The sequence below is a fragment of the Onychomys torridus genome, chromosome 4, assembly GCF_903995425.1.
Source record: "Onychomys torridus chromosome 4, mOncTor1.1, whole genome shotgun sequence".
Taxonomy (NCBI): domain Eukaryota; kingdom Metazoa; phylum Chordata; class Mammalia; order Rodentia; family Cricetidae; genus Onychomys; species Onychomys torridus.
In genome coordinates this window covers 102,642,557-102,669,500 of record NC_050446.1, presented here as the reverse complement: position 1 = coordinate 102,669,500, position 26,944 = coordinate 102,642,557, and the positions used below count along the sequence as shown (strand labels likewise).

Sequence of the window (26,944 nt, the reverse complement as noted above, 5' to 3'; positions counted from 1 at the left end):
GCTTATTGACTCCGAATAACATCTGGTCTCGGCCCTTGAATGTGCTCAGTTCTCTGGGTTTTCTCCTCTGAGGAACAAGGGTGCTTTTTGAGGAATTACATGCTAAAACCCCAGATTGGAAATGGCATTCTTGTGTGTGTGTGTGTGTGTGTGTGTGTGTGTGTATGTGTGTGTGTGTGTGGTTTTTTTCGAGACAGGGTTTCTCTGTGTAGCTTTGGTGCCTGTCCTGGAACTCACTCTGTAGACCAGGCTGGCCACAGACTCACTGAGATCCACCTGCTTCTGCCTCCCGAGTGCTGGGATTAAAGGTATGCACCACCACCGCCCAGCTGGGAAATGGCATTTTTTGTTTGTTTTTGTTTTGCTAGACAACCTACATGACATGCTTTTTCTATTAAAAAAAAAAAGAAAGAAAGAAAAAAATCAATGTCTCCACTCCAAATAAATTATGGTCAAAATAAAAGCTCAAGATGACATCAGTCTCCTTTGTCCTAAGTCCTGGTGTTGTATGGTTGGTAAGCAGCAGCCGGTTATGTGACAGGGACAGATCCAATGAATTAACATTTTCCCATCTCTAAGCCATCCTTAAAGAAAATCATGAATGGAGTCACACCATCTTCTCAGTAGTCCGGGAGAGCAACCATGCCATCTGGATTCATGTTTTCACCAATAAAAAACTGGTAGGTATTGAAATTAGCAAAGCTGTGCTTAATGCTCTGCAACCCGTCATAAATGGCTTTGCTCCTTCTGGTTTCTGTTCTTCAAGTGTGCCTTTGAGTGATTTCATGTCATCTTTGATGTACTTTTTGTAGGCTTCTTTTGTGAAGCTGGTCTCTTGTAAGTGGTGGTTCACTACAATATCCGCACTGGTAACTACTGTGTTTTCGGTACCTTCACCCTCTGAGCCTTCAGCAGAAGCATTTCCACCAATGAGGGAGTCATCAATATTACCCTCTGTGCTATTGGCCATCTTGCCCCCCACCTCCAGGCACAGTCCATCCCTGATCTCCTGGATCTTGCAGATGTTGGAGAACAGCTTGTCATGGCTGATGATGTCTCAATAGCTAGCTGATCATGGTGGCGGTTGGGGACAGAGCAAGCACAGTGCACCTGGAGAGCCCCCCCCCCCCAGGGGAGGGAATGGGGAACAGGACTGAGTTCTTTTTTAAAAAAAAAAAAACCTCTTTTTAAAAAGATTTTATTTATTTGTTTGTTTGTTTGTTTATTATTATGTATACAGAAGAGGGCACCAGATCTCATTACAGATAGTTGGGAGCCACCATGTGGTTGCTGGGAATTGAACTCAGGACCTCTGGAAGAGCAGCCGGTGCTCTTAACCTCTGAGCCATCTCTCCAGCCTGGGACTACATTCTTATAGATGGTTTTACCTGTAGGAATTGCTTCTTGATTCAGAAAAACCCACATTCTTTGTGTACTGAGCTTTCCATTCCATCCTATTTTTTAAAAGTAAAGGATTTATTTTTGAGAGGGTGGGAGGGAGAGGTGGGGGGTGTTCACGCACTTGAATGCAGGTATCTGTGGAGGCCAGAAGAGGGCATCAGATCTCCTGGAGCTGGGGCCACAAACAGTTGTGAGCCACCCACAACTGGGAACCAAATCCAGGTCCTCTGGAAGAGCAGTATGCAGTCTTAACTCCTGAGCCTTCTCTCCAGCCCCACGATTCTATCACATTTTAAACCTTGTTTCCTCTCTTCTGCTCCCTGTGGCTAGTCCCTGCAGTTTTGGACAGAAGTGTTCCTATGCTTGCTGTATATGAAAAACTTCCAACCAAACAACTAACTCAGGAGGGTGACAGAACAAAATGGGGGAGGTGGAGGGAGCCTAAATCCCACCCAGGGGCAGAAGTCTTCTTGTGGGCCTCTGGGAAAGGTAGGATGCTGACTGTTGTTGTCCACCAGAAGCCTCGGTGCTCCGGATGCTCCGCTCCAGGCCCGAGTCATCTGGACACTCTAGTTTTCTTCCTAGTGGTCTTGCCAGGGAAAGGGCTGAATCAGGACTCTCTGGAACCTGACACCCATCCATGTGTGGATAGGTGCCACAGCCCCTGCAGAGCCACATCTGGTCCAGGGTGACACAATCATCTCTTCTTACTGCTTCAGGCAGCAAGGGGCTCCCAACAGCATAAGAGGCCCACTGTGGCTCCCGACACACACCGTGACTCTCTGCCTTGCTGTTATTTGATATCGGTTTTAGTTTCTTTTTAAGATATATTTTACTTATGTGTGTGTTCATGGCCTGTGTATTATGTACATGTACACGCATGTGAATGTGGGTACCTGCGGAGGGCATCAGATGCCCTGGAGCTGGAGTTACAGACAGGGGTGAGCCACTGGGATGTGGGTGCTAGGAAAGGAATGCCAGTCCTCTGCAAGAGCAGCAAGTCCTCTTAACAGCTGAGCCATCTCTCTGGCCCCAGTGCCATTTTCTCAATGTTTTTGTCTTTACTTCCCCCCCAAAAGAAGAATTTAACCTGTAAGCCACCACTATAGACAACTACCAGAAAGAAGGCACTTTTAAAATCAACCTTTTTTTTCTGTGTAATATAAGAGTGGGTCCAGGAAGGTAGTTAGTTGATAGAGTACTTGTCTATACTGCATGACGCCCTGATCCAATGCTTTGGACTACATAAGATGAGCACCGTGGTCCACACCTAGAATCCTAGCACTGCAGGGATGAAAGCAGGAGAAGCAGAAACTCAAGGTTATCATTGGCTTCATAGAAAGTTCTGGGGCAGCCTCAGTTATGTGGGACCCTGTCTCAAACACCAAAAAATAAAATAAAAAATTTAAAGTGTATTTCATCTTACAAATGTATTGTAATCAACTGCTTGTAACTACACACATTTTTTTTTTTTGAAGCATCACCCTGAGTTAAAATCATCTCAGCCAGCCCTCTTGACAGCTCTGGGATTTTATGATTTTATTCAGTGACTAGACAAGGAAACCAATGATAAATAAAGCAGGGAACTTGATGTCACAGCTAGTACAAGAACAGGCCCAGCGTGTGTAACAAATGTTCCCATCTACACTGTGATCCATGTCCCGAGCCCTTGTACTTACGTCTTCTCACTCATAGCTACAGTTTAGCCCCCAAAGGGTCATGTGCTAGAAGTCTAGTGTAGAGGTGCTGAGGTGGTGGGATCTTTAAGGGGTGGAGTCCAGTGGGAGGCAGTTAGGATGCAAAGTGTGTTAGGATACAGAGTGCTCCATCCTTATTCTCAGGGGACCGTATCGGGTCTTACGGGACTGGATCAACTCTCGTAAGGATGGGATGCTGGATGAGAACCCGAGCCTTTTGAACCCCTTTGCTGCACTCACCACGTTCGCCGCAGTGTGCCATTTGACCCGATGATCTCACCAGAGCCAGTGCTGATGCCCTGCTCTTGACCAGCCAAAACTGTGAACTAAATAAAACCCCTTTCTTTAGCAAGCACTCCACCTCCAGTGTTCTGTTATGGTAACACAAAAAGCCGATGAAAGCCATTCTGAGAGAGACGTGTCATCGTACTATTTTTATTTAATGTTATTGGTTGCCTATGAGTTTGAACATATTTCCATGTTTTACAAATCATTTTTCTTGGTTTCCCTACTGTCTTTCCTCCATTTTTCAATGTCTTCTCCTGTGTGTGTGTATGTGTATGTGTGCCTGTCTGTCTGTGTATACCTGTGTGTGTGTGTTTGTGTGTCTGTATCTCTCTCTCTCTCTCTCTCTCTCTCCCTCTCTCTCTGTGTGTGTGTATGTATGTGTGTGAGTCACATACAGTCTTCAGTTTTCTTAACTTTTAATTGTATTATGGTTATCCGGGCCTGAGAAGTTGTAAACAAACTTGCATTGCTCTGCCTGCCTCTGTGTCTCAGGCTCTGACATTGCAGTCATGAACCATCATGCCCAGCTTGTTCCCGTTATTTTCATACTGGGGAGGTTTGCATGCCTCCTGTGTAAAGGTAAATGTTCATTCTTATCTTTAAGGTGGAAAGTGGATTTGCTTTCTGCATTTCATCCTTTATTTTGTTCTAGAAGTTATTGGCACTCCCCCCCCCCCACCAAAAAAAAAGTCCATTCAGAAGAACATTGAGCAGCATGCCTGCATCCTTTATCTCTTCTGACACTTGCTACCTGGAAGAGCCTTATCTCATCATCCAATTGCCAGGTGCGTCATGTCTGATATCAGGACCAGAGACTGAGGATCATACCCAAGAAAGACACACATTCCAATTAAAGCCACATTAACTTTTAGAACATACCCCCCAGTACTGAATGCATCTAAACCATGCATCCATGGCCTCTAAACCACAGGGTGTTTTTGTTCTCAGGGCCAGACAATTGCTCTACATTTTCACTGAATGCTTCTGTGTAACTGTGTCTGCCACGCAGCTGGAGCTTGGTGTATGGTTTCTCATCTTGCAGTGTAATTCCTGTTTACATCCCCAGGTGTCGGAGAGTTCCTCCTGACCCCTAACTCCCAGCCCTTGGAGCATGCTGATGTCTTAGCTTCCACGGTGTCCTTGTTGGACATCTGAGTTCTCTTTCACAAAGACAGCTGCCCAACTGGCCATGCCTGAACCAGTACCTTCTTCTTGGGTGCATTTTTAAATTCTCAGTATTTTTCTTAACAGCTATTACAACTGAATGTTTATTGGTGCTGGTTTGGGGCTTCCCATTTCATCCTGTTAAAAACTGGTCTGAGTCAGTCACAGTCTGGTGGTTCATTGATTGTCCTGGACATCCAGTCACCCCTATGTTTGACACCCCAGTTTTCCACATCATTATTTACATCTTTAAACATCAAAAGTTCACAGTGAGAAAACTGAAACTCAGGTTGGTGGGGTGACTTGACCAAAGTCACAAGACTACTGTGGAGAGCCGAGGTGAGTGACAACAAGGGTCTGTGCTTCTAACACCAGGAAACATGACCAGAGTGGAGCAGCAGCTGTCAGGTAACATCAGCATTACTATCACACCCAACACCGCCCTGTGAAGTCACATGCATGCCTCACCTGAGCCTGGCAACACCGCAGCTGGTCCACTTCCTGACACCTACTGATGTCCAAGGACACCAGCAAAGCTGGGCTGGTGAGACCAAGGTCCCTAACACAGATCCAAGAATCTCCATTGCACAACTTCAAAGTGTTCAGTGTTCTATCCAGGCGTTAGTTTTCAGTTAGCTGGGAATCCCTTTTACCTTATTTCACCTTATCCACATTTCTCCATTTCAAAAGTAAGAGCATTTTGAAAACTTTGTCCACCGCCTTGATAAAATTGATCTTGGTCTAATCCCTCATTTACACCCTGTTTAGTTAACCTGTTATAAAAGATTCATGTTCGGATGTAACAAACACAAGGGGCCCCTATGTTCAGAAAACATTCTGAAATGTTTCAATCCACATGGCTATCAAGTCTAGAAGAGTCAAGAATTCCCATCAATCAGATCTACTTTTTACAAAACTCACACAGTTTTGCAATTTTGACAATTTTTCCAGGAGTGGACTGCCCACTGTTTCATCATTTTACATCTAGGAGCAATTCTGGTGGGTTTTACATATAGCCAGACTGCTCCCTTATTGCCATTCCCAGGACCTGAGTATTGGTTTGCTCATTTCCTGTCGCCTACGGTTTCTAGTTCATGTGTGTGTGTGTGTGTGTGTGTGTGTGTGTGTGTGTGTGTGTATGAGTGCACACGCATGCAAATCTCTGTGCCTATGCACTCACAAAGAGTGGAGGAAGACATTGAGTAACCTTTTCTGTCAAACTCCACCTAATTTCCTTGAGACAGGTATCACAGAACCTGGAACTCCCCAGTTTCTGTGTGGGCCCCAGAGATCCTCCTGACTCTGTCTCCCACAGCGCTAGAGTCAGGTGTGTGTGTGCCCCCCCCCCCCCCATGCTCCATTGTGTGGGTGCTAAGGATTTAAACTCAGGTCCTTACACTTACACAGTAATCACTCCATTCCCCAGTCCTCTGTTCTTTTTTCTTTAAGACAGGGATAGAATTTACAATCCCCCTGCTTCAGCCTCTCAGGTAGCTGGGACTAGTCGTACATCATCCGTGTCTAGCTCTCCAGTTCTCCATTTTTGAACAATTCTTTAACTAGGCAAGGAGGAAGCTAAATTGCAAATGTGTGTCTCTGATTCTTTTTTGTCAGGCGTTTGCATTTTTAGCATTTCCCATGCAAAGCCCTGTCCCTTTCTTGGTCTACTGGGCAACCAGCTTTAAAACCTTCTGGTACTGAGATCTTGTCTAGAGTCTGTGCTCATCCTAGGCTTTGGTGCAATGAGTTGAAGCCCCCTCTGGGTGTTTCCCCTAATCCTACATCATCTTTGTATCATTTGGATGTGCTTGCCTGAAACTTGGAGGGTACCAGCTGCCATCCTGTGTGGCACATCTTTTACGGAAGGCATCTTTTCTCTGTCCCTCACACAGATGATTTGGGATTAGTCACTACTACTTAGGCAGTGTCTGGGCCTTTCTCCTTAGCTCTTATCCCACTCCTTAGGCCCTCTCTTCCAGGTTAATAGCAAGAAACATTAGAGCCTCATCCTTAGTTCCTCATCGACACTGTGTGTGCCCATGGGATCTCCCTCTGGGAGCTCTTGTAAAGATGCAGTTGTAGTTAATGCTGTTATCCTATGGACATGTGGTTGAAAAGCCTTGAGGTTGCGCTGTGATAACTCACTTAAACAGGTTTAAACACACAGGGGGGTCAAACTCAGGCCTTTCTGCCTACATAGCAAGCATACCATCCCCATCTGCTCTCTTCGCTTTGGGATACAGGCTAAAATTCACAACCTTCCTGCCAAAACTCTTTGTCTTGAAGGATTTTCTCCCATAGGATTCCCACCCAGCAGTCTAAAGACCCAGTGCTATCAACACAGCTCGGTTCAGGGCAGTTACCATCAGCAGGACTCTGTCTGACCGCCTGGCTCTATAGCTACTTCTCATGGAAGCCGAAAGGAGGTGTAGGCTGGCCTGGCCCTCAGGGTGGCAAAGCTGTGCTGAAGAGAGCCCCCAGAGGATGGACATGGCACCTTGCCTGAGAACTGGTACTATGGCTGACTGAATGGGGGAGACTTGCTTTCTCAAAAAGGAGGCCTCCCCACCATGCCTGTTGTTGATGGAGGGACCTCTTCCTCTCTGGCTGGAGTCCAGCCAGCCCTTTACATGCAGCAGCCGACAAATCTGACCAGAGTGGATGTGGGAGAGCCCTGAGCCTCCTGCACGTGCCCAGTCCCCGCTTCCCTTTCATTTCAGCCTGGGCATTCTCGACTCGTCTGGCATCTCCCACACCACATCACATTCTAAGAACTGGTCATTAATTGGCCTTGACCTTACCCTTGCATGCCACCCAGTCGTTCAGATGGGTTGTCCACATCTGGTAACTGACCTTGGGGTCACCCCTCCACTCTGCCTAGCTGCCCTGCTGGGCTGAATGTTATGTTTGCTCATCCTTCTCAGAAACGATTCTTGTCTGGTCACTTACTATACTTGTACACGACAGTCTTGCGTCACCTCCATGCCAGGTGTTGCTCTTTCGACAGCCTGGAACCCACAGCCTTTCTCTCCCCTAGTCTGACATACTTTCTCAGCCCTGTTCCTCCCATTGGGTCCAAGAATGGTGATCCAGGTGCCTTTGTCCCTGAATGGAAGTGGGAATGTGTCCACGGAGTCCCCTCCCTGCCCCAGCCATCCGGAGCTGAGGAGCAGTTTGGTGGAGGGTTCTGTCCTGGGCTGACTTTGGTTCTCTGGCTAGGAATCCAGAGTCCCCTTGACCCCAGGGATTCCTCCGTGGTGCCTCACACACCCCTCTGAGCTGTTCCTTTGACTCATAAGAACTCTAGCCAATCGGTGTTCCAGTGCCAGGTTCTATCATTGTGGTTTTGGGGTTTATTGGGGCTTTCTGCATCCCTCACTCTGAAGTCGCCATCTGAGCAGCTCTCTGGCCACCCTTCTGCAGCATGCTCTTCTCAGATGTTGGCTGGTATAGCCTGCTTCCTGCCAGGACCCTGCTGTTCTGGGGTGGATCTGGGCCGTGCTCCAGGAGACCAAATTCCCTACTCCGACTCCATCCACTTGCCCAGATGTTCCTCCATTGACTTCCTCTCTCTTTTCTTTTCTGAAGTCCTGGAACATCTCTGAGCGAGAGAAAGAACAAAAACGGCTCTAGCGCTCATTCCGCCCCTTTCCTCCCAACAAATTCAAACACAAGTATGGGAGGAAAGAGCAGACGCCTCCTAATTTGGAGGGTGCCTCAGAATCAGTCGAAGGCCTTTACTCTGCTCTCATCTCTGAACATTTGGTTATGACTGACCTGGCTGTCACATCTGGGCTCAAGAGGACTATGCTATGAGTGATTCTCAATGTCTTTGGAGCTCTTCACAATAACCTGCTCTTCATGTTACAAGAAGAAAACCCAGTCACCGAAAGAAAACCTAGTCACACGCACATCAGCTTGTTCAAAGCCACACGTGGAAACAGGGCAGATTTGGGGATGGCATCCAGGTTGTCAAGCCTCCCCTCTTGGTGTCTTCTAAGCTGAAAGTTGGCCTCTTGAGGCAGGCAGAGGTTGCCTACCTGCCTCCCAGTTTGTCATGTACATTCAGTGTTCGGGCTATCAGTACGGAGGTGCGAGAACTCGGGCCTGGACAGGGCAGCTGGAGTCTGAAGGCAGAGGGCAAACAGAAACTGTAGGAGGAGCCAGCACACTGGGTGTCAACCTTGGAGACACAGCAGAGCCAGAGCTCAGAGCCCCAGGAATGCCAGAGAAGGCTTGGGGGCTGAGGGTGGAGGAATGTTTCCTGGGGCTAGAGAAAAGGAGTCCAAAAAGGGGCAGCATCTTATTTTATTAAAAGCCTGAAATGGTCTGCCTGTTGAGCGGCAGGGGCCCAATATCACAAAGGCAATTTGGAGCCAGTCTGGGACCTGACATCAAACCAGGAAACACGATTTTCTTCCTTTCTTCCTTTCTTCCTTCCTTCCTTCTTTTTTTCTTTTCTGATATTCTCTCTCTGTCTCTCTCTCTCTCCCTCCCTCCCTTCGTCCCTCCCCCTTTTCATCTCCCTCACCCCTCTCATTCTTGAGCTTGGTTTCAATTGTGTGTGTGTGTGTGTGTGTGTGTGTGTGTGTGTGTGTGTGTGTTTGACCTTATGTACCCTAGCTGGGGGCACAGATGACTCCCTCCTTCTATTCCTGTCCTCCACTCCCTTTACCCCCTCACCCAGCCCCAACTTCTTCCCTGACCTTCTCAGTCCCCACACCCTGGCCCTGAAGACAGAGGAGACCCAGACTGTGGCCTGGGGTTATTTACTGAGATGCCTGGGGAGGAAAGGGACATAGCCTTGTTTATATCTTCTGAATTTTGAAACTACCAAATGTATCCCTCTCCAATTCTCCAATTGTAGACAAAAAAAGAAAAGAAAAGAAAAGAAAAGAAAAGAAAAGAAAAGAAAGGAAGAAAGAAAGGAAGGAAGGAAGGAAGGAAGGAAGAAAGAAAGAAAGAAAGAAAGAAAGAAAGAAAGAAAGAAAGAAAGAAAGAGAAAAGCCATTTTTTGCCAGTTTGCAATTATTATTAATTTTAGGCAGGGGAAGCTAAAATGACTTATTTCATGTTTTTATGGTAGTTTTTTTTTTCTTCCTTAACTGCCTTGTGAGTCAGGAGGGCAAATAGTAATTTCAGAATGGGGAGACCAGCTGAGTTTTGGTAACCTTCTATAATCACACCTTCTGCTAAGGTTTTAGAGGACTCCGAGTCTCCCAGTCCTGCTGTTAACTCACAGTCACCCAAATTGCTTCTACTTTTACCAAAATCAAATAAAATGACAATTCAAAGTGCTTATCCAGATTTTTTTAAACTAAAAAAAAAAAAAGAAAGAAAGAAAGAAAGAAAAGGTTTACTACATTGACTGTTGTCTGTGGTGAGCATTTAATTTCTTGACAAGTTTAAAGTAAATTGCTCCTATACAAAATAAAATAAGGTCATTTATTGGCTTCTCTTTAACCCTGTTTTCAAATGATAAACTTTGCATGAAGAGCCACAGAAGGGTATACATGTTTTTAAATGAAAAAAAAAAAATAAATGTATAGTTCACAGAGACAAAGGGATTCCAGGACAAGAAAAATGTAAGTGTACCCTAGACTATCTTATTTCATATTTGAGTGAATGTTGTCTTCAGAGGACTCAGTGGTTAAAGGTTCCTGCTGCTAAGACCACTGACCTGAGTTTGGTGAATGGGTGTATGGGCTGCGTTATCATCACATCATATCACCATCAGACCTACACAATCCTAAATCAGGTAAAGACATGGCTCTTCCTGCGCATTTCAATATTTTATAAACTAACTTCATGCAGGTCTTTAAAGTCACAGGGACAAGCAGCATGGGACACAAAAAAGGAAAAAAAAAGTGTGACGTGTTAAATCCAGCCAACCCTTTCTAACCTCTGTCTGTGAGGTTAAAAACTGTTCGACAAATTTGATTTTTCCCCCATCCTCCAGTTACCAAGGAGAAAAGGAGAAGATTACCCTTGCGGTAAGGGAACGGAGAAGAGGCAGAGTCTCCCCCTCGCAGTGGGGGATGGGGGCTCTATCAGCTGGCAGAGTGTGGTTTTCTAGTATGTCTTTGCTGGTTGATTTAAAACATGAACTCCAAGTTTTTAATATAGCACTTTCCGTGAGTCACTGGGCTGAAAGCCCATCCCAAGCCAGGCAAGGGTCCAAGACAGAAACAGGCAGGATCCAGCTATGAGAAGTCTGTTAGCACAGCTAAACAATTATAATTAAGAAAGCTCCAGTCACTCCAAGATCACCTCCTTCTAGATAAAATAAAGAAAGCATTATTTAAGGGGGGTGGCAGGGCAAGGGAACAGCTCGGAGAAAACGCTGACAAGTGGCTATGATGTGAACAATCAACTTGCTGTCCCAGAGGGAAGTGATAATCTGCTTAGCTCTTCAAAAGGAATTCAGCATCTCGTTGACTCAGTGCAGAGCAGGTGCACAGAATCCATGGGACCAGTCCCTCCTGAGAAAGCAAAAGGTGCAGTTTGGATCACGGGAGCCCCAGGGATCCTATTCCTCCTGCAAAATCACCCAGGGAGCAAAACACGATGCCCAAGCTTAAGAACAGGCTGTGCTGACTTCTAGTTCTCTCCTATCCTTCTCTGACTACAAATAACTGCTATGGAAATCAGTCCATGGACAGCGATAAGAGCTTAAAAGCTGGGAGGAAAAGCTGTGCTGGCAAGAAACTTCAGGGGTTGAGAAACAATGACTTCGTTGGTGCCTTCCTGCCATTCCTTCTTCTCCCCCATTCAACCTGGCCTGGCTCAGGAGAGATTTGCAGTGGGAATCACTAAAAGGCACAGCCAAGAGCATCCTCAAAGACACACTGTTCTCAATGGCCAGAGTCCATGGACGGAGAGAAAGCCCCCATTCTTACAACCCAAGGTCCTTGTGGACAGTCTGCTCAGCCAGTGGCAGCAGTGGCACCACTACCACCACCACATCTGGTCTACAGTTGGGACATCAATGGGTGGCCTGTCACTCACAGCAAGCAGCGGTGAAGTCTTGAGTCTTCCTGACTGCACTCTGGCTTTAGAAAGCTAGGCCCAGCAGCCACTTCCTACCCAGACATGTCTCCCAGCAGCAGCATTTGCAAACATGCATACTACTAAGGAAACAAGAGAAAGTGGTATTCTAAGAAAAATTATAATGAAATCAAATAGAACTCTTGCGGGGGGTGGGGGGGGGAAACAAGAAACCTACAAAAAAGCTAGAGCAAAACAAAACAGTAAGACACAGGACAAACAAACCCTAATCCATAAGGAAATGTCAGTCTTAAGCTCTAATGGGCGAATAATTAACATAAAGTTAAAACAGTCTAAATATACCCATTAAAATGCAGACTGGCAAAGTAGTTTTAAAAAGATGACCCAACTATATGCTGCTCCCAAGAAATTCATCTCAAATTCACGAACTTAAGTAACTGACAGCAGAAGAACCCAGAAGGATACACCATAAGATTGTTAATCAAAGGAGCTGGAGAGATGGCTCACCAGTTAAGAGCACTGGCTATGATTCTGGAGGATCCAAGTTGACTCCAGCATGGTAGCTCACAACTGTCTGAAACTCCATTTCCAGGGGATCGGACACCCTCACACAGACATACCTGCCGGCAAAACACCAATGACTGTAAAACAAAAATAAGTAAATCTTTTAAAAAATTGTTAATAAAAAGGAAGCATGATTGGCTGTACTAAATCAAAACATCCTCCAGAGCAAGGAAAGTCACCGTGGGCAAAGAGGGAAGTTATTAAACAATCAGTCATTAATCCATCAAGAAGTGGTAACTATCTTGTGAACCAAACACGAGAGGTTCACAGATACGAAGCAACAAATAAACTGAAAGAAGAAATACACAGTTCTACAACTATTGTGAGGACATGCCCACCACTGCTCTCAGACCTTCCAGGACCAGAGAAAAAAATCATCAAGGATGTAGGCCCTGGCATCACCAGCTGACAGGTATCTAATCCTATCCTAGAACAGAGAGTCTCAAAAGGCCCATGAGATACTCAGCAGAGTGGAATACACCGTAGATCATAAAACAGTATTGACGGGGCTGGGAAGAGGCTCAGTGATCATGTAAGCACAAGGACCAGAGTGTGGATTTCCCAGAGTGTGGTGGCCAGCCTGTAATCCCAGAGCACAGGAAGAAGGGACAGGGCAAGCTGGCTAGATAGACTAGCTGATCTGATGAGTTTGGTTCAGCAAGAGACGCTGCCCCAGTAAATAAAGCAGAGGACTAGCAAAGATTCCTGATGTCAACCAAACACAGAGTATGAGAATCTGAGTTCTGACCTCTAGTGTCTATGTAAAAAAGCCAGGCATGTGTGTGTGTGTGTGTATGAGTGTGTGTGTAGTGTGTGTGAGTGTGTGGTGTGTGTATGTGTGGCATGTGTGTATGTGTGAGGTGTATGTGTGTGTATGTGTGGTACATGTGAGATGTGTGGTGTGTGTGGTATGTATGTGTGTGAGATGTGTGGTGTATGTGTATGGTATGTGTGTGGTGTATGTGTGTGATGTGTGTGTGTGTAAGATGTATACGTGTGTGATATGTTATGTGGTGTGTGTGTGTGTGTGTGTGTGTGTGTGTGTGTGTGTGTGTAGAATATAATCAGGCAGATCTGGAGCTTGTGGACCAGCCAGCCTAGCCTATCAGTGAGCCCAGGTTTAGTGAGAGACTCTAAGAAAAAAGCCAGGCGGTGGTGGCACATGCCTTTAATCCCAGCACTCGGGAGACAGAGGCAGGTGGATCTCTGTGAGTTCAAGGCCAGCCCGGACTACAGAGTGAGTTCCAGGAAAGGTGAAAAGCTACACAGAGAAACCCTGTCTCGAAAAACCAAAAAAAAAAAAAAAAAGATCAAATGTATCAATCACACTCAGCTGCTAGCACTACGTGGCTCTGCCTTCACTTAACCCACACAAACACAAGTTGGACTGGTTTCCTGCAAACCCCCTAACTATGGTTCCCTTTCCATGGTTCCAGTCACCATGATCAATTGTGCCCCCAAAATCTTAAATGTAAAATTCCAGAAATCAACAATGCACAAATCTTAAATTATGCACAGCTCTAAGCTCTGCCCCGCCTCTTCCTGCTGGGTGTGAATCACCCTTTGCTCACGTATCTACACTGTGTGTGTTGCATGTCCATTAGTAATTTAGCAGCTTCTAGGTTGACTGTCATAATATTGCAACACTTGTGTTCACGTGGCATATATTTTAGTTAATAATAGCCCCCAAAGAATAGTAATAGTGAAGATGGCAGTTTATTTACACTATATTGTTATAAATGCTTTGTTTTATTATTGATTTTTGTTATGCTCTTACTATGCCTAATTTATGAATTAAACTTTATCATACTTGTGTATAGGAAAAAAATCATGTGACATAATCAGTACTACCCATGGTTTTAAGCATCCACTGGAGGCCTTAGAATGTATCTCTTATGGATAAAGGTGGCACTACCGTATGAAGATTGGATACAACGTTCAGAGAAGTAATTTGTCCAAACACACAGCTTACAGGGCGATAGAGTCCCAGCCTAGGACTCCCATGATGACACTGTGTTCTCGTGCCTTCCAGAGACAGTGAACTAGTGAGGAAGACTTCTTTGGCATAGGCATCCCTTCTGCAGATGGGTGCAATCTGATATGATTGGGTGCAACTGTAGCAGGTGGATGGAGGGAGCCATCTTGGCGTTCTGGTCACAGCCTCCACACCAGCAAGCTACCTAGGAAACCAGGTTCCCTTCAGCAGGGCTGCAGTTGGAATGTTCACAGGAACAGCTGTTTCCTTGAAGGTTAGAATGAAGAAAAATGCTTTGTGTCCAGGTCTAATAATAGCCCCGTCATTTCTGACCGGGACTCGGTTGGGATGGGAGTCAATCTTTCAGGTGCAGAAAAGGAAAGCGGGGCTGTGCGTCACTGACTTACAGTAGGTGGGGGCAGGCAGGCAGCTTGCAGGTGACAAGTGGGCAGTTTCTCAGTTGGTATTTCCTATATTTCCTGTTTTGGATGTAGGTTTCTGTCTTCTTTCCTGAATTGGTGTGTGTGTGTGTGTGTGTGTGTGTTCATCAAGCTTGTGTACCAGGCTTTCTCTCATTCCCATCTGTTTTCTTTGTGTTGATAGTTTTCCAGCTGTTCAAGCGCTGTTGCAGGCACTCAGAGAAATTCAATCAACCCTGTTTTCTCCTGAGCTCTTCCCTCGAGGTTCAGAAAGTTGTGACATCCCCGCAGAGCAGTATAGCAGAAGGGATGTGCTGCTCGGCATTGGAGTTGTCTGTGGAAAGGGACAACCAAGGTCCTAAGCAGTCTGCAGTTTTATTTCCTATGCAGTACAGCCTTAAGTCGATATGTTGCATCTGAGATTGGCATTTTGCTAAATGCCTTCACTTAAATGATCTTTGTGATGGGCTGGCAAGGTGGTTCAATGTGTGTCAGTGCTTACCGAGAGAGCCTGATGAGTTGATCCTCAAATCCCACAGAGGAAGGAGAGGAGGGGTCCTGGACTTCTGATTTCCACAGGTGACCACAGTGTCCGTGTACCCACTCACACTCCCTCTTTCACTTCATAATAAGTACAATAAAACAAACATAAATTTAAATAAAAAAGACTTTGTGCAGTTGGACAGATGACTCAGGAGTTACCAGCACTTTCTGCTCACTCCGAAGCCCAGACGCTGGCTCCCAACACCTGCATCAGGTGGCTCACAACTGCCTGTAACTCCACCTCCCTGGTACTCACTTCTGGCCTCCTTGGGTACCGCACACACACACATCATTAAAAATAAATCATTTAAGAACTGCTTTGTGAAAGGGCTTCTGGTTCCAACAAATTAATGTGGATCTGTCTTCTTTCCTCCCAACTAAGAGCAAGAATAAACTGAAAAGTATGCAAGAGACATTAGCCAAAGAACTCTGAAAGTTAAAAAAAGGAAAAGAGTAGGAGAACTAGTTAGGGTGTCTTACTACTCCAACAGAAGATGACCAAGGCCTGGCACCTCCCAAAGCCAACCAACAAGGATTCATCGACCAGCGAGGAAGAACGACCACCATTCGAGGATTCTTCTCAGATCACACTTTATTGGAGCGCCTCTTGGTTGAGGGAGAACGGGAGGTGAGGGGCCCCAAGAACCAAAAGGCAGCTGCTTATATAGGGAACCAAGCGAACGGGTCAATCTGTGATTGGATCCCACCAGAATGCAAGCACGGGGAGCCACGGGATAGGCTGAGGACATAAGGCCAAATTACCACATACACGCATGCGCAAGCCTCGAGGCGCGCAGCCCAGCAAGCACAGCCAAATATGGAGTTGTTTACAGCAAAGCTGTCAGGAAGTCGGCGCCATCTTAGAATGGCGGCTCCCTACAAGGGCCCAGCATCTCCTCCTTCACTGACAGACACACAGGAGGCCAGACAGGACAGTGAAGGGGACCACACCTTAACAAGCAGCCTTATTTGGGCATCATTTGTGGTTGACATTGTCTTTGGGCCACCACTCAACTCCCAAATAAAGACACAGAGACTTATTAATTATGAATGCTCGGCCTTAGCTTAGGCTTGTCCCACTAGCTCTTATAACTTAATTTAATCTGTTTCTATTCGTTTACGTTTTGCCTCAGGGCTTTTTTTATCTTTCTTTCATTCTGTATGTCCTACTTTCCTGCTTCCTCTATGTCTGTCTGTCTGGCCTCTGGCATCTCTTTTGCTTTCTTTTCTGAGCTTAAAATCCTCCTCCTACTTACTCTCCCTGCCTGGAAGTCTCACCTATATATACCTCCTCCCTCGCTATTGGCTGCTCAGCTTTTTTATTAGACCAATCAGGTGCCTTAGGCAGGCAAGGAGAAACAGCAACACATCATTATATAATTAAACAAATGCAATACATCTTTACATAGTTAAACAAATACTCCACCACAGTCACTCTTAGTCTCCATAGTTCTGAGATGCCCTTTCCATCTGGAGGCATCAGGAGGGCCAGACTGAGGAAATCCCCAGACCCGAGGCAGCATCAGGAAGGATATGGGGAAGCTCCAGCTGTGTGAGAAAAGTTGTGAAGCTAGACTGGCGCTGGGCTCAGAGGCTAATAATGAGGCCAAGTCCTTTACTTAGACCTAAATGGAGTGAGAGAGCCTAATTAAATAAGACGGGAGTCTCTCAACATAAACAGCAGGGTGTCCTAAGACACTGAAAGAGCACATGATGTATGGAGGACCAGGAAACTTCCCTAAGATTTATTTTTTTATTTTTTAGTTGTATATGTTGGGTGTATGTGGGTGGCTCTATGTATATGAATGCAGGTGTCTGCAGAGGCCAGAGATGTTGGATCCCCTGCAGCTAGAGTTACAGAGAGTCATGAGCAACTCCAGATGAGGGATGGCAATCAAATTCTGAGATAATAGCATGCTGCTAAGCCATCTCTCCAGCCCAGAACCAGGGAAATAAATGAGAGATGGTGGCTTGCTGATCCCCGTGTGCAGACGAGTCCCATGGTAAAGCTAGCTAAGAAAGACTTCACACCAGCCTTCACAAAAACACGTCAGAATGCAGTCACCAATCCCCTGAAGCGGATCAACAACTATCAGAGAAGAAACAGGAGTTATGGAGAGAACCAAATGCAAATCACGTGACTGAAAGAGAAAGTGACAGGTTCAAAACCACCTTCCCAGGATTCTGCTTATCAGTGGAACGGATAGGACAGGAGCCAGAGTCAGTGGAACCAGGGAAAAGAATACAAAGCATCCAGTCTGAACAGAAGAGAGAAACAAACCAGAGAAGACCTTGTACCATGACTTTGCTTCTCAAATTGCCATATTAACTCCTCTGCAGGGGGTCAATAATCAGCTTAAGGAGAGGACAAACAGATTTACATGACTGACAAATAATTGGAACACTTAAAAAATTAAAAATTCTTAACAGCATCAAAGGTGCAGAGAATTCAACGTAATTTAATTGAGAACTACAGACTACATAATTATTATTGATAGAAATTAAAATAGCGAAATAAATATTCATGGGCTAAGAGACTTATTATTTTATTGAGTCTATGTTCAATTCCCTTCAAACTGATTTACAGCAGAGCCTATATATTACAGCAGGATTTTAGCTTATTTAAAGAATAAATTGGATTCTTTGTCTGAAAACTTCAGGTATTGTAAAATATAGAATAGATGACAATCTTCATAAACACTGTAATGTTGGTTGGATATTTGGTTTTGTTTTTTTTTGTTTGTTTGTTTTGTTTTTTTGTTTTTCGAGACAGGGTTTCTCTGTGTAGCTTTGGCATCTTTCCTGGAACTCACTCTGTAGACCAGGCTGGCCTCGAACTCACAAAGATCCGTCTGGCTCTGCCTCCCAAGTGCTGGGATTAAAGGTGTGCGCCACCATTGCCTGGCGGATATTTGTATTTTAAAAAATGAATCTTAAAAGTTTGTTTGCTTGTTTGTTTGTTTGTTTGTTTTGAGAGAGAGAGAGAATCGCTGGCTTCAAATTTGTAATCTGCCTCAGCCTCTGAGTGCTTGGATTGCAGGCATGTGTTAGCATACTCAGTCTTGATCCCACTTCACACCACACACACAATTGGCTAAAGGGTAATCTTAATATTAAAGGTAAAATAATTAAGCTCATGAAAGACAGCATAAGGTAGTCAGTCATTGCATAACCTTGGAATAAAATTTTCTCAAATGTAATATGAAAGTTCTAAAGAAAAGGAGCCGATCAAGACATGATTAAAACTGAGAACGTCCATTGTCAGAGATTTCTGTGGGTGAAAGGGCAAACCACACACATGGGGGGGTCCCCTATTATAATTCTGATTAAAGGTTTTTATGCAGAATGTATGCAAAATTGCTACATCGTGAGTAGCTCCTCAGAGCAAAAGGCTAGGAAGAGAACTCAGTATGAGAAGTGCACGTTGCATAGGTGTGAGGTACTGAGTTAAATTCCTAGAAGCCATACTGAGAAGAAGCATGGTGGTGGATGCTTATAATCCCAGAGCTCAGAGGCAGAAAGAGAAGTCCCAGGCCCTCGAGAGAGGCTATCTGGGAAAACAAGGTAGCCATGGTTGGGGGATATTATTTAAGGTGTGTTACTTTGGTTTTTGTTGCATTTGTTTAACTCTGTGAAGCTGTGTTACTGTGCTTGTCTAACACACCTGATGATTTAATAAAGAGCTGAACAGCCAATAGTGAGGCAGGAGAGAGAGATAGGAGGGGCTGGCAGGCAGAGACAAATAGAAGGAGAAATCTGGGTGGAGAAAGAAGGAGCCAGAGAAGGAGAAGGACTCCAGGGGCCAGCCAGCCAGCTACATAGCAAGAGTAAGAGTTACAGAAGTAAGAGAATGGAAACCCCAGAGGAAAAAGGTAGATGGGATAATTTAAGTTAAGGAAAACTGACAAGAAACAAGCCATGCTAAAGCCGGGCATTTATAATTAAGAATAAGCCTCTGTGTATGGTTTATTTGGGAGTGGGGTGGCAGGCCCTCTAAAAGAGTAAAATACCACCACCAACAGGTCATCACATGAAAAACAATACTCAGGGTGAACCTATAGGCTCTACATGTATGTGCACATACCTGCGTGCGAGTATGTGTACACACACACACACACACACACACACACACACACACACACAGTAGGCAAAAGACTTTGAATGATTTCTTTACAAAAGAGGTTTGCAATTAGCCAATAAGCAAAGGCAGCAAAATGCAAAATAAAATCACAGGTTGCTACTACCACTATAAATAAAGCCTCCAGAGTTACCCCCAAATGTACAGAGAAATAAGCCTAACACACACTAGAAATGATGGTGTAACTGCAGCTGCCACCCATGGGCTAGAGGGAACAGACATTGGTATAACCAATGGAAAACTGTAGTTGTTGTTGTTGTTGTTTTTAACTGTTTGGGGGCCCACCACCCAGCTCCCAAATAAATACATGGAGATTTATTCTTACTTATAAATGCCCAGCCTTAGCTTGCCTTGTTTCTACATTTTTGCCTCTAAGCTTTTTACCTTTCTTTGTTCTATATATCTTTCTTTTCTTATTCTGTGGCTGGTGGAGTGGCTGGCCCTTATCATCCTTCTCTTCTCCTTTTCTTGCTCCTCACTACACTTCTCCTCTGTAGATTTCTCATCTTTATTCTCTCTGCCTGGCAGCCCCACCTATCCCTCTCCTGTTTACCTTTTGGCCATTAAGCTCTTTATTAGACCAATCAGGTGTTTTAGACAGGCAAAGTAACACAGCTTCACAGAGTTAAAACAAACGCAATGTAAAATAATTTTTGCATCATTAAAGCAAATGTTCGACAGCATAAATGAATGTAACACATCTTAAACTAATATTCCATAACAGAAATCCACTTGACAAAACCTTTGACAGCTGACCACATACTTATATCCTATGCAACAGAATTCTACTCCAAGGGATATACTGAACAGAAAGGCACATGGGCACTCAAAGACACACATAAAACATGATCATGTAGCTATATTAACCAAAGGCTGGGAATAACCCAGATATCAATTAACAGTGATATGGGTGTGTATGTGAAGGTGTACTTAGCACTGAAAATTAAATAAGCAAATGAGACTGATGCCTGATTCTCATAAACACTATATTCAAGATAACCAAGAAGGTGCCTTGAATTGTCCCATTGAGAAAAAGTTGAAGAACAGACAAAGCTATCCAGCCCAGGCAGAAGTCAAGACAGTAGTCATTTGGAGGGCTTTGTTTCATCCTGCCTCTTGATGCTGTGCCTGCACAGGTTAGTCACCTCAGTAAGAAGGTAGCTGCTGCTCATTCCCTCACTTTTCTCTAACTACACATGACTTCAGTACAGAGTTTACTGAAAAGAACACACTCAGGGCTGCAAAGTTAAAAACAATCATCTTGCTTCACAAAGAAGGGGTTGTGTTTTGTTTGTGTGTGGAGCTGGGGACTAATTCTGGGAATTGTCATGCTAGACAAGTGGTCAACTACTGAGTTGCCCTATATTCTTTAAATGGTGAGAGGTCTAAATTACTCAGGCTGGCCTTGAACTCTCTCTACAGGGCAGGCAGGACTTGGCTCTGTGATTTTCCTGCCAGTAGCTGAGGCTTCAGTCCTGTGCCTCATACAAAGAGTGTTTTGTGCAAGGTTTTAACAGCTCAGAAGGTAAACATTACTTTACTCTGAGCAGATAAGGAAGAAGATGGACAGAAAAGTAAGTGGGTTTACAAACAGCTTATGTGGACAGCCTGGTGAGCACCTTGCCAGCTTTTTTCAGAAGACACGTTGACGTTTCTTCTAGTACCACCCTGCTTACTTAACAGCCTGGCCACCTCATGGAGCTCAGGAAGCAACAGTGGCAGCCTTGGGCGTCTCAGAATAGCTGGCTGTAGTTGGTTGTTTTTATCTTTACCCTTTGGTGGCCTGCCACCCAGTTCCCTCAAAAATACACACAGAGACTTATTCTTTCTTATGAATGCCCAGCCTTAGCTTGGCTTGTTTCTAGCCAACTTTTCTTAAATTATCCCATCTACCTTTTGCCTCTGGGCTTTTATCATTCTCTATCCTGTATATCTTTTCTTTCCTTCTTATTCCATGTCTGACTAGGGGTTGCCCATTCTTTTCTCAATCCTTGATCTCTTCCCAGATTTCTCCTATTTATTCTCTCTGCCTGATAGGCCTGCCTATCCTTTCTCCTGCTTTGCTATTGGCCATTCAACTTGTTATTAAACCAATCAGGTGTTTTAGGCAGGCAAAGTAACACAGTTTCACAGAACTAAACAAATGCAACATAAAAGGATGCAACACATCTTTGCATCATTAAACAAAGATCCCACAGCATAAACAAACGTAACACATCTTAAAATAATACTCCACAACAGCTGGCTGCTGCTTCCATCCCTTACACTGACATCTGTAAAGGCAGAATGTTCTCTCCTTTCACGTCCCCTTCCTCCCACTGTCCTGTCAGCTGATTTTTTTTTCCAACTAGTTCAAGGACAAAGATACTTAAGCCGCAAGCCCTGAGAGTGGAAAATAGTCTGCTTCTTTATTCTTCCATTTGGGCTGCTTGGATAGGCCAAGCAGGGCCAGACTGGAGCAGAGGTCTCACTTGAGGGCTGTGAACCAGCCAGAGTACAGCTAGGACTCAGCACAAAGCCCTCGTCTGCTGAACTAAGATCTTTTAAAGGAGGAAAATCCTTACAAGGCAGTTACTTATCTCAGACACCAATTTTGTTTCTGGTTGAAGACAATGATTTACCTACAGAAATAAATTAGGGTCCTGATGTCTTCTCTGTTGGCCAAGAAATGAGCCATCTGCTAGAGGTGGGATCACCTTGCATGTGTGGAGACCATAAACCTCTTTATTTTTCCTTTCCCATATTTCCTCTTGATTTCTCCATTTTTTCATTCCTCGTGTCTTCAGCCCCTTGTCTTTCTGCCCACTCCTCTCTTCGTTCTTCGTACAGTCATGTTTATTTAATTTTGAGTGTTCTCTTCTGGCCAAGAGTTGGCCTGGTCCACACCAAATGGAAATGAACATGATTAACTTCGTTCTAGGCTGAGAGGGACTGAAACAAAGATCGATGCCAGATGTTGTTTTGGTGACAAACTGTTAGGCTGAAGGGCCCCAGGGAGACACAGTCAGGGTCACAGGGAATGCGCCATTCACCTATTGACACAAGCAGCGCAGAGTAAGGCCGAGGTGTGCCATTGTGACAATCCCTGAGCGATTCTTCTTAGGAGGTGGTTCCTGGACTATTGGTGCTTTGTGAGATCTGGTACTTGGACCAATGGGGCTTCTCAGGGGATAGGACCCGGGACATTAGATTTCTTCAGGGGAGATACCTGGATCAGTAGGTCTTCTTAACAGATGGTACCTGGACTACTGGGGCTCCTCAAGGCATGGTACCTCAACCCAGTATGACATTACTTGCTAACTTCGTTATTATTATTATTATTATTAATTTCTTTTTTGAGATTATAATAAAATTACATCATTTCTCCCTTCCTTTTCCTCCCTCCAAACCCTGCTATATACCCTTCCTTGATCTTGTAAATTCATGGTCTCTTTTTTTTCACTGTTGTGGAACATCTATATGTACATACACATCCATTTCTAAATACAGAAATACAACCAGCTCGGTCTGTATAATGTTACTTGTATATGTGTTTCCAAGGCTGACCATTTGGAATTGGATAACCAGTGGCATGCTCTTCCCTGGGGAGACTGTTTCTTCCACTCTCAGCTTTCCTTATTTGCCTGTAGTTCTTTGAGTAGGGTTGACCTGTGGGCCAAGATCCAAAACTTCACTAGCCCTGGGTTTCCCTCTTGTTGGGGTAATTCTTTGAAATGCACTTTCTCTGGGACCTTCCCAGATTTGCCAAATCACACAGTCTGGGAGTGAGACCCAGGGTTCTATTTTAATGAACTCTGCATGCTTTTGATGTGTGTGGAAACATTGATCCTCAGCTTCTAGTGACTAGATACTCTGTTTACTGCCATTAAATGACATTGACTGATGGTATAAAGATGACTATTTGGGCTCTCTGATGCCTGAGGATAACTGAATAGGTGGGCCATATCCAAGAGAGAGGAGAAGGGATTCAGTCAGGACACATGGCGATATTCCTCGAGGTCACACTTTGGTTAAAAGGTAGCCAGGTGTGCATGACACAGAAGACAGAGGGGACAGAGAAATGGAAAGAAAAGTCCAAGTATTTTACCAACTGAGTGTCTCCCCCTTAGCCTAAGAAAATCTTTTTTTTTTTTTTATAAAGAAATTTTAATTACACACACATAAAATGAAAGAGTAATAGCAAATATACTCCACAGGGACAAGACTTAGCAATAAATAATATTTTGTTATGGTGGTATCAGATCTTTGAGATGTAGCTCAGTTTCCAGCCTTAACCATTTATTCCTGCGTCTACAACTCCTTCAGTCAGGCAGGATTTGGGCATGGAATTTCCAGACAGGAAGGGTATACCATCCAGAGCAGAAATAAATGAGTGCAGGCTGAGCAAAAGGCTGGAACAAGAAGGGGACTCTCCCCTCCCAAAGATCTAGAAAAAATACAGGGCAGAGCAAAAGCGGCAAAGGTGGATGGGCAGAGATGTTCCCAAAGATGAGGGTAAAGGGTGTCTCATCCCAAATTCTGCTCTTGGTTTGGGGTGGAATTATCCCTAGAAAGACAGAGAAGCCAAGGAGGGACCATAAAGCAATTCTCAGCCCATCCCCTGTGCTTTGAGTGAGCCGGGGACATCGTAAGCCAGACTCACCTGGGATAGAGTGTCTGCTCCTGCTTTCTGTATCCAGGGGGAAGAGATCTCCGACACCCATGCTTGCTCAGGAAGCTGTTTCTGGTGCCGGCCTGTTTGGTGACCAGACACTGATCCTACCCTTCCACATGGCTTACAGCTGGCCACTTGGCAATGGGAAGGCTGAGGCTCAAGGATGTTGACAATGGCTGTTTTCATCCCGTGAACAGATTTGGTGCCAAGACTGGAAAGAAAGAATTTTCATTCAACTCCTACTCCTCTCAAATAAGCCAACAAGAAGGGAAAGGTGCTGGGAGGCTTCCCATGCTCGCTACCTGCCCTCTTTTGTATTTAGTTAAGGTGGTGGTGCCACAGGGTCAGATTAGAAACTCTGTGGTTTGTATGATATCCTTTTTGCTTGTTTAGTGTCCCACTGCTGTACTTAAATTCACCCCAAAATGACCTCCACATCTCTGCATTTCTTGGAATTAACACATGAGTAAGAAAAGATGGGATGATTTTTTTTAAACTGTCCAGACTAAGTAATTATTTAAGATACAGCTTCAGAGGTGGGTTTGTGGGTAAGAGCTCTTGCTCCTCACTTGAGGACCTGAGTCTAAATCCCCAGCATCTAGATAACAAGGTATGCATGGCTGCACATGTGCCTATAATTCCAGTGCTATGTGGAGGTAGTGGAGACAGGAGGACATCTGTGGCTTGCTGGCTGCCAGCTTAGCTCCAAATGCAGAGAGAGACCCTGACACAAAAGAATAAGGTAGAGAGTGACAGAGCAAAGCACCTCAGAGCAGAGCATCCTCCTCTGGCTTCTGCACTCATGCAAAGGAGCCTGTGCAGCTGCATACCTAAGTATTCCTGTGTAGGTGCGTGCGTGCGTGCGTGCATGCAAGTGCCGGTGTGTGTGTGTGTGTGTGTGTGTGTGTGTGTGTGTGTGTGTGTGCGCGCGCGCACACGTGCACATATGCATGCTTGTAGACACACACACACTCTCACAGGAAGAGAGACAGAGACACACACACACACACACACACACACACAGAGAGAGAGAGAGAGAGAGAGAGAGAGAGAGAGAGAGAGAGAGATTGACTCAGTCATAACTACATGAAGTTTTGTTAAATAGAGCTCACAGGAAGCAACCTTTCTAAGGCAGAAAGCACCCTTTGGTCTGTAAAGACATTCCCAAAGGCTGAGATGTCACCTTCAAAGTAGTTCCTTCCTGACCTCAGGTATGTTTGCAGAGGAAATTTTGAGAGGAGGGCAAGTGGCAGGTCACCTCTTATCCCTCAGCTTCAGGGCCTGGTGATGGGTACTCTGTGGGCATTTGTTGGAAAACTCACCTCTGCCCACTGGGTTGAAAAGTTACTCAGGAATAGAACAAGACGTTTCTGACCTCCTTCATCACCTCCACTCATGAAAATAAAATCCTGTCTTCCTCCGTTCTCTCTTTGGGCTGCCCTGGAGATGGAGGCGGAAGATGGAAACCCGATCACGCCCATTTGGTCAGACCACAAAGATCCCGTGTCACAGGCTGCAGGAGACCAACAAATGCTGTGGGTGGTGTTGGGATCCCAATCAAAGGTGGGAAGCAGGGAATGCAGGCTCCCACAGATCCCTTGTGTGGAGAGGACTCCTCAATAGGTATGGATGCTAGAAGAAACTAGAGAAAGAACAGCGTGTCAAGATCTGAGAGCCTAGGGGAACTGGGCAGCCTTCCCAGGCAGTTGTGTGCACTGGACTCTTAGCAAGCATATGTGGACACTCCACCAAGAATATATTAGAAGATGGGAGCAGGGAGTGAGCAGAAAAGAGTCCAGAGCAGTACTCAACCTTCCTAATGCTATGACCCCCCAACCATAAAATTATTTTTGTTGCTACTTCATAAGTATAATTTTGCTACTGTTACGATTCATAATATAAATATCTGATGTGCAGGAGATCTGATATGTGACCCCCTTTTAAAGAATCGTTTGCCCCAAGGGGTCATGCCCCACAGATTGAGAACCACTGGTCCAGAGGTATCTGCCATTAGCACTGGGCTAGCACTGGGACAACCCAGCAATGGAAGAAAATGAAAAGAATAGCATTTGGCTCTCATTGTCTAGTATGAGAAACCACACCATTTCTTTAGGGAATTCTTTTTCCTGGCAATAAATTCTCAGGGGAAAAATAATTCATGTGACAGAAGCAGCCTGAGAGGAATATCCGTGGGTCAGAAGGGGGCCACCTAGTCTGGAAGGTTCTGGAAATTCTTGGGGGACGTTGGGAGGAGGCCAGGCAGCTGTGCTGGTGCAAGGGGCCTCTGGAGAGGAAGGACCTGGATTATGAGTCAGAAGGTGTTGCTCAGAATGAGGGAAGGAGCAGAGGAGGCTACTGGTGGAGGGAGGGACCGGGACAAAGGACTGACAGCGTCTCTTTACTCTCTATAACTCCCTGCTTTGGAGAGAGGGTCCAAGCTTGCTTTCAGAGGGCAACGATGCAAGGTAAAGCATGGGAAATGAGGCTTGTGCTGTGGCTGGAAGCAGGGACTTAAATGATCAGGGCTGGAAGACCGGGGTGACAGACCTGGGCAGACTAGAAGGAGAGACAGTGGGTGACTGTGATTCATGTGCCTCATTTGTCTCTGAAACAGAGCCAACACACATGTAATAAAACTGTAAAAGTCTGTGGGAAGTGGAAGAAAGAAACATCAGCAGATCAAAGGGTTTGACAAGTAGCTGATGGGTCGACACCTGGGGTCAGGCCTTTGAACCCCCAAAGCTACATGAGGCTCCCAGGTGGCTGGGAGGCCTATGGCTCTTCTGCTTCTCAGCTTCTCCAGCTATTGGTATAACACAGCCTGGCTGCTAAGAGAAATGGTCTCTGAGGGTCCTGGCATCCTTGAGTTGGGTCCAATTTCCTGGATGGGTGTAGGAGGAGGAGAAAGTGAGCACTGGATATCTGTAAGGGGAGAGAGAGCTTGCTATCTATGGAGAGGTTCAACGGCTGAGCAGCCTGAAGGAAGCCCTGTTCTACCCAAGGCCTGCTCTCCAGAGCAGCAAATCAGGCCCCTCTGCCGGTGGCGCCCACTGGATGGTGATGAGGTTGGTTGTCCCCAGAGTCTCAATCAAA

General features: G+C 45.2%; 1 long non-coding RNA gene and 1 pseudogene across 1 annotated transcript in view; one reads left to right on the top strand and one right to left on the bottom strand.

Moving 5' to 3' along the window:
• Positions 1-26,944, top strand: part of LOC118582883 — a 174,270-nt gene that overhangs the window by 111,557 nt on the left and 35,769 nt on the right. The gene's annotated exons all lie outside the window — the stretch shown is intronic.
• Positions 558-2,102, bottom strand: LOC118582882 (annotated as a pseudogene).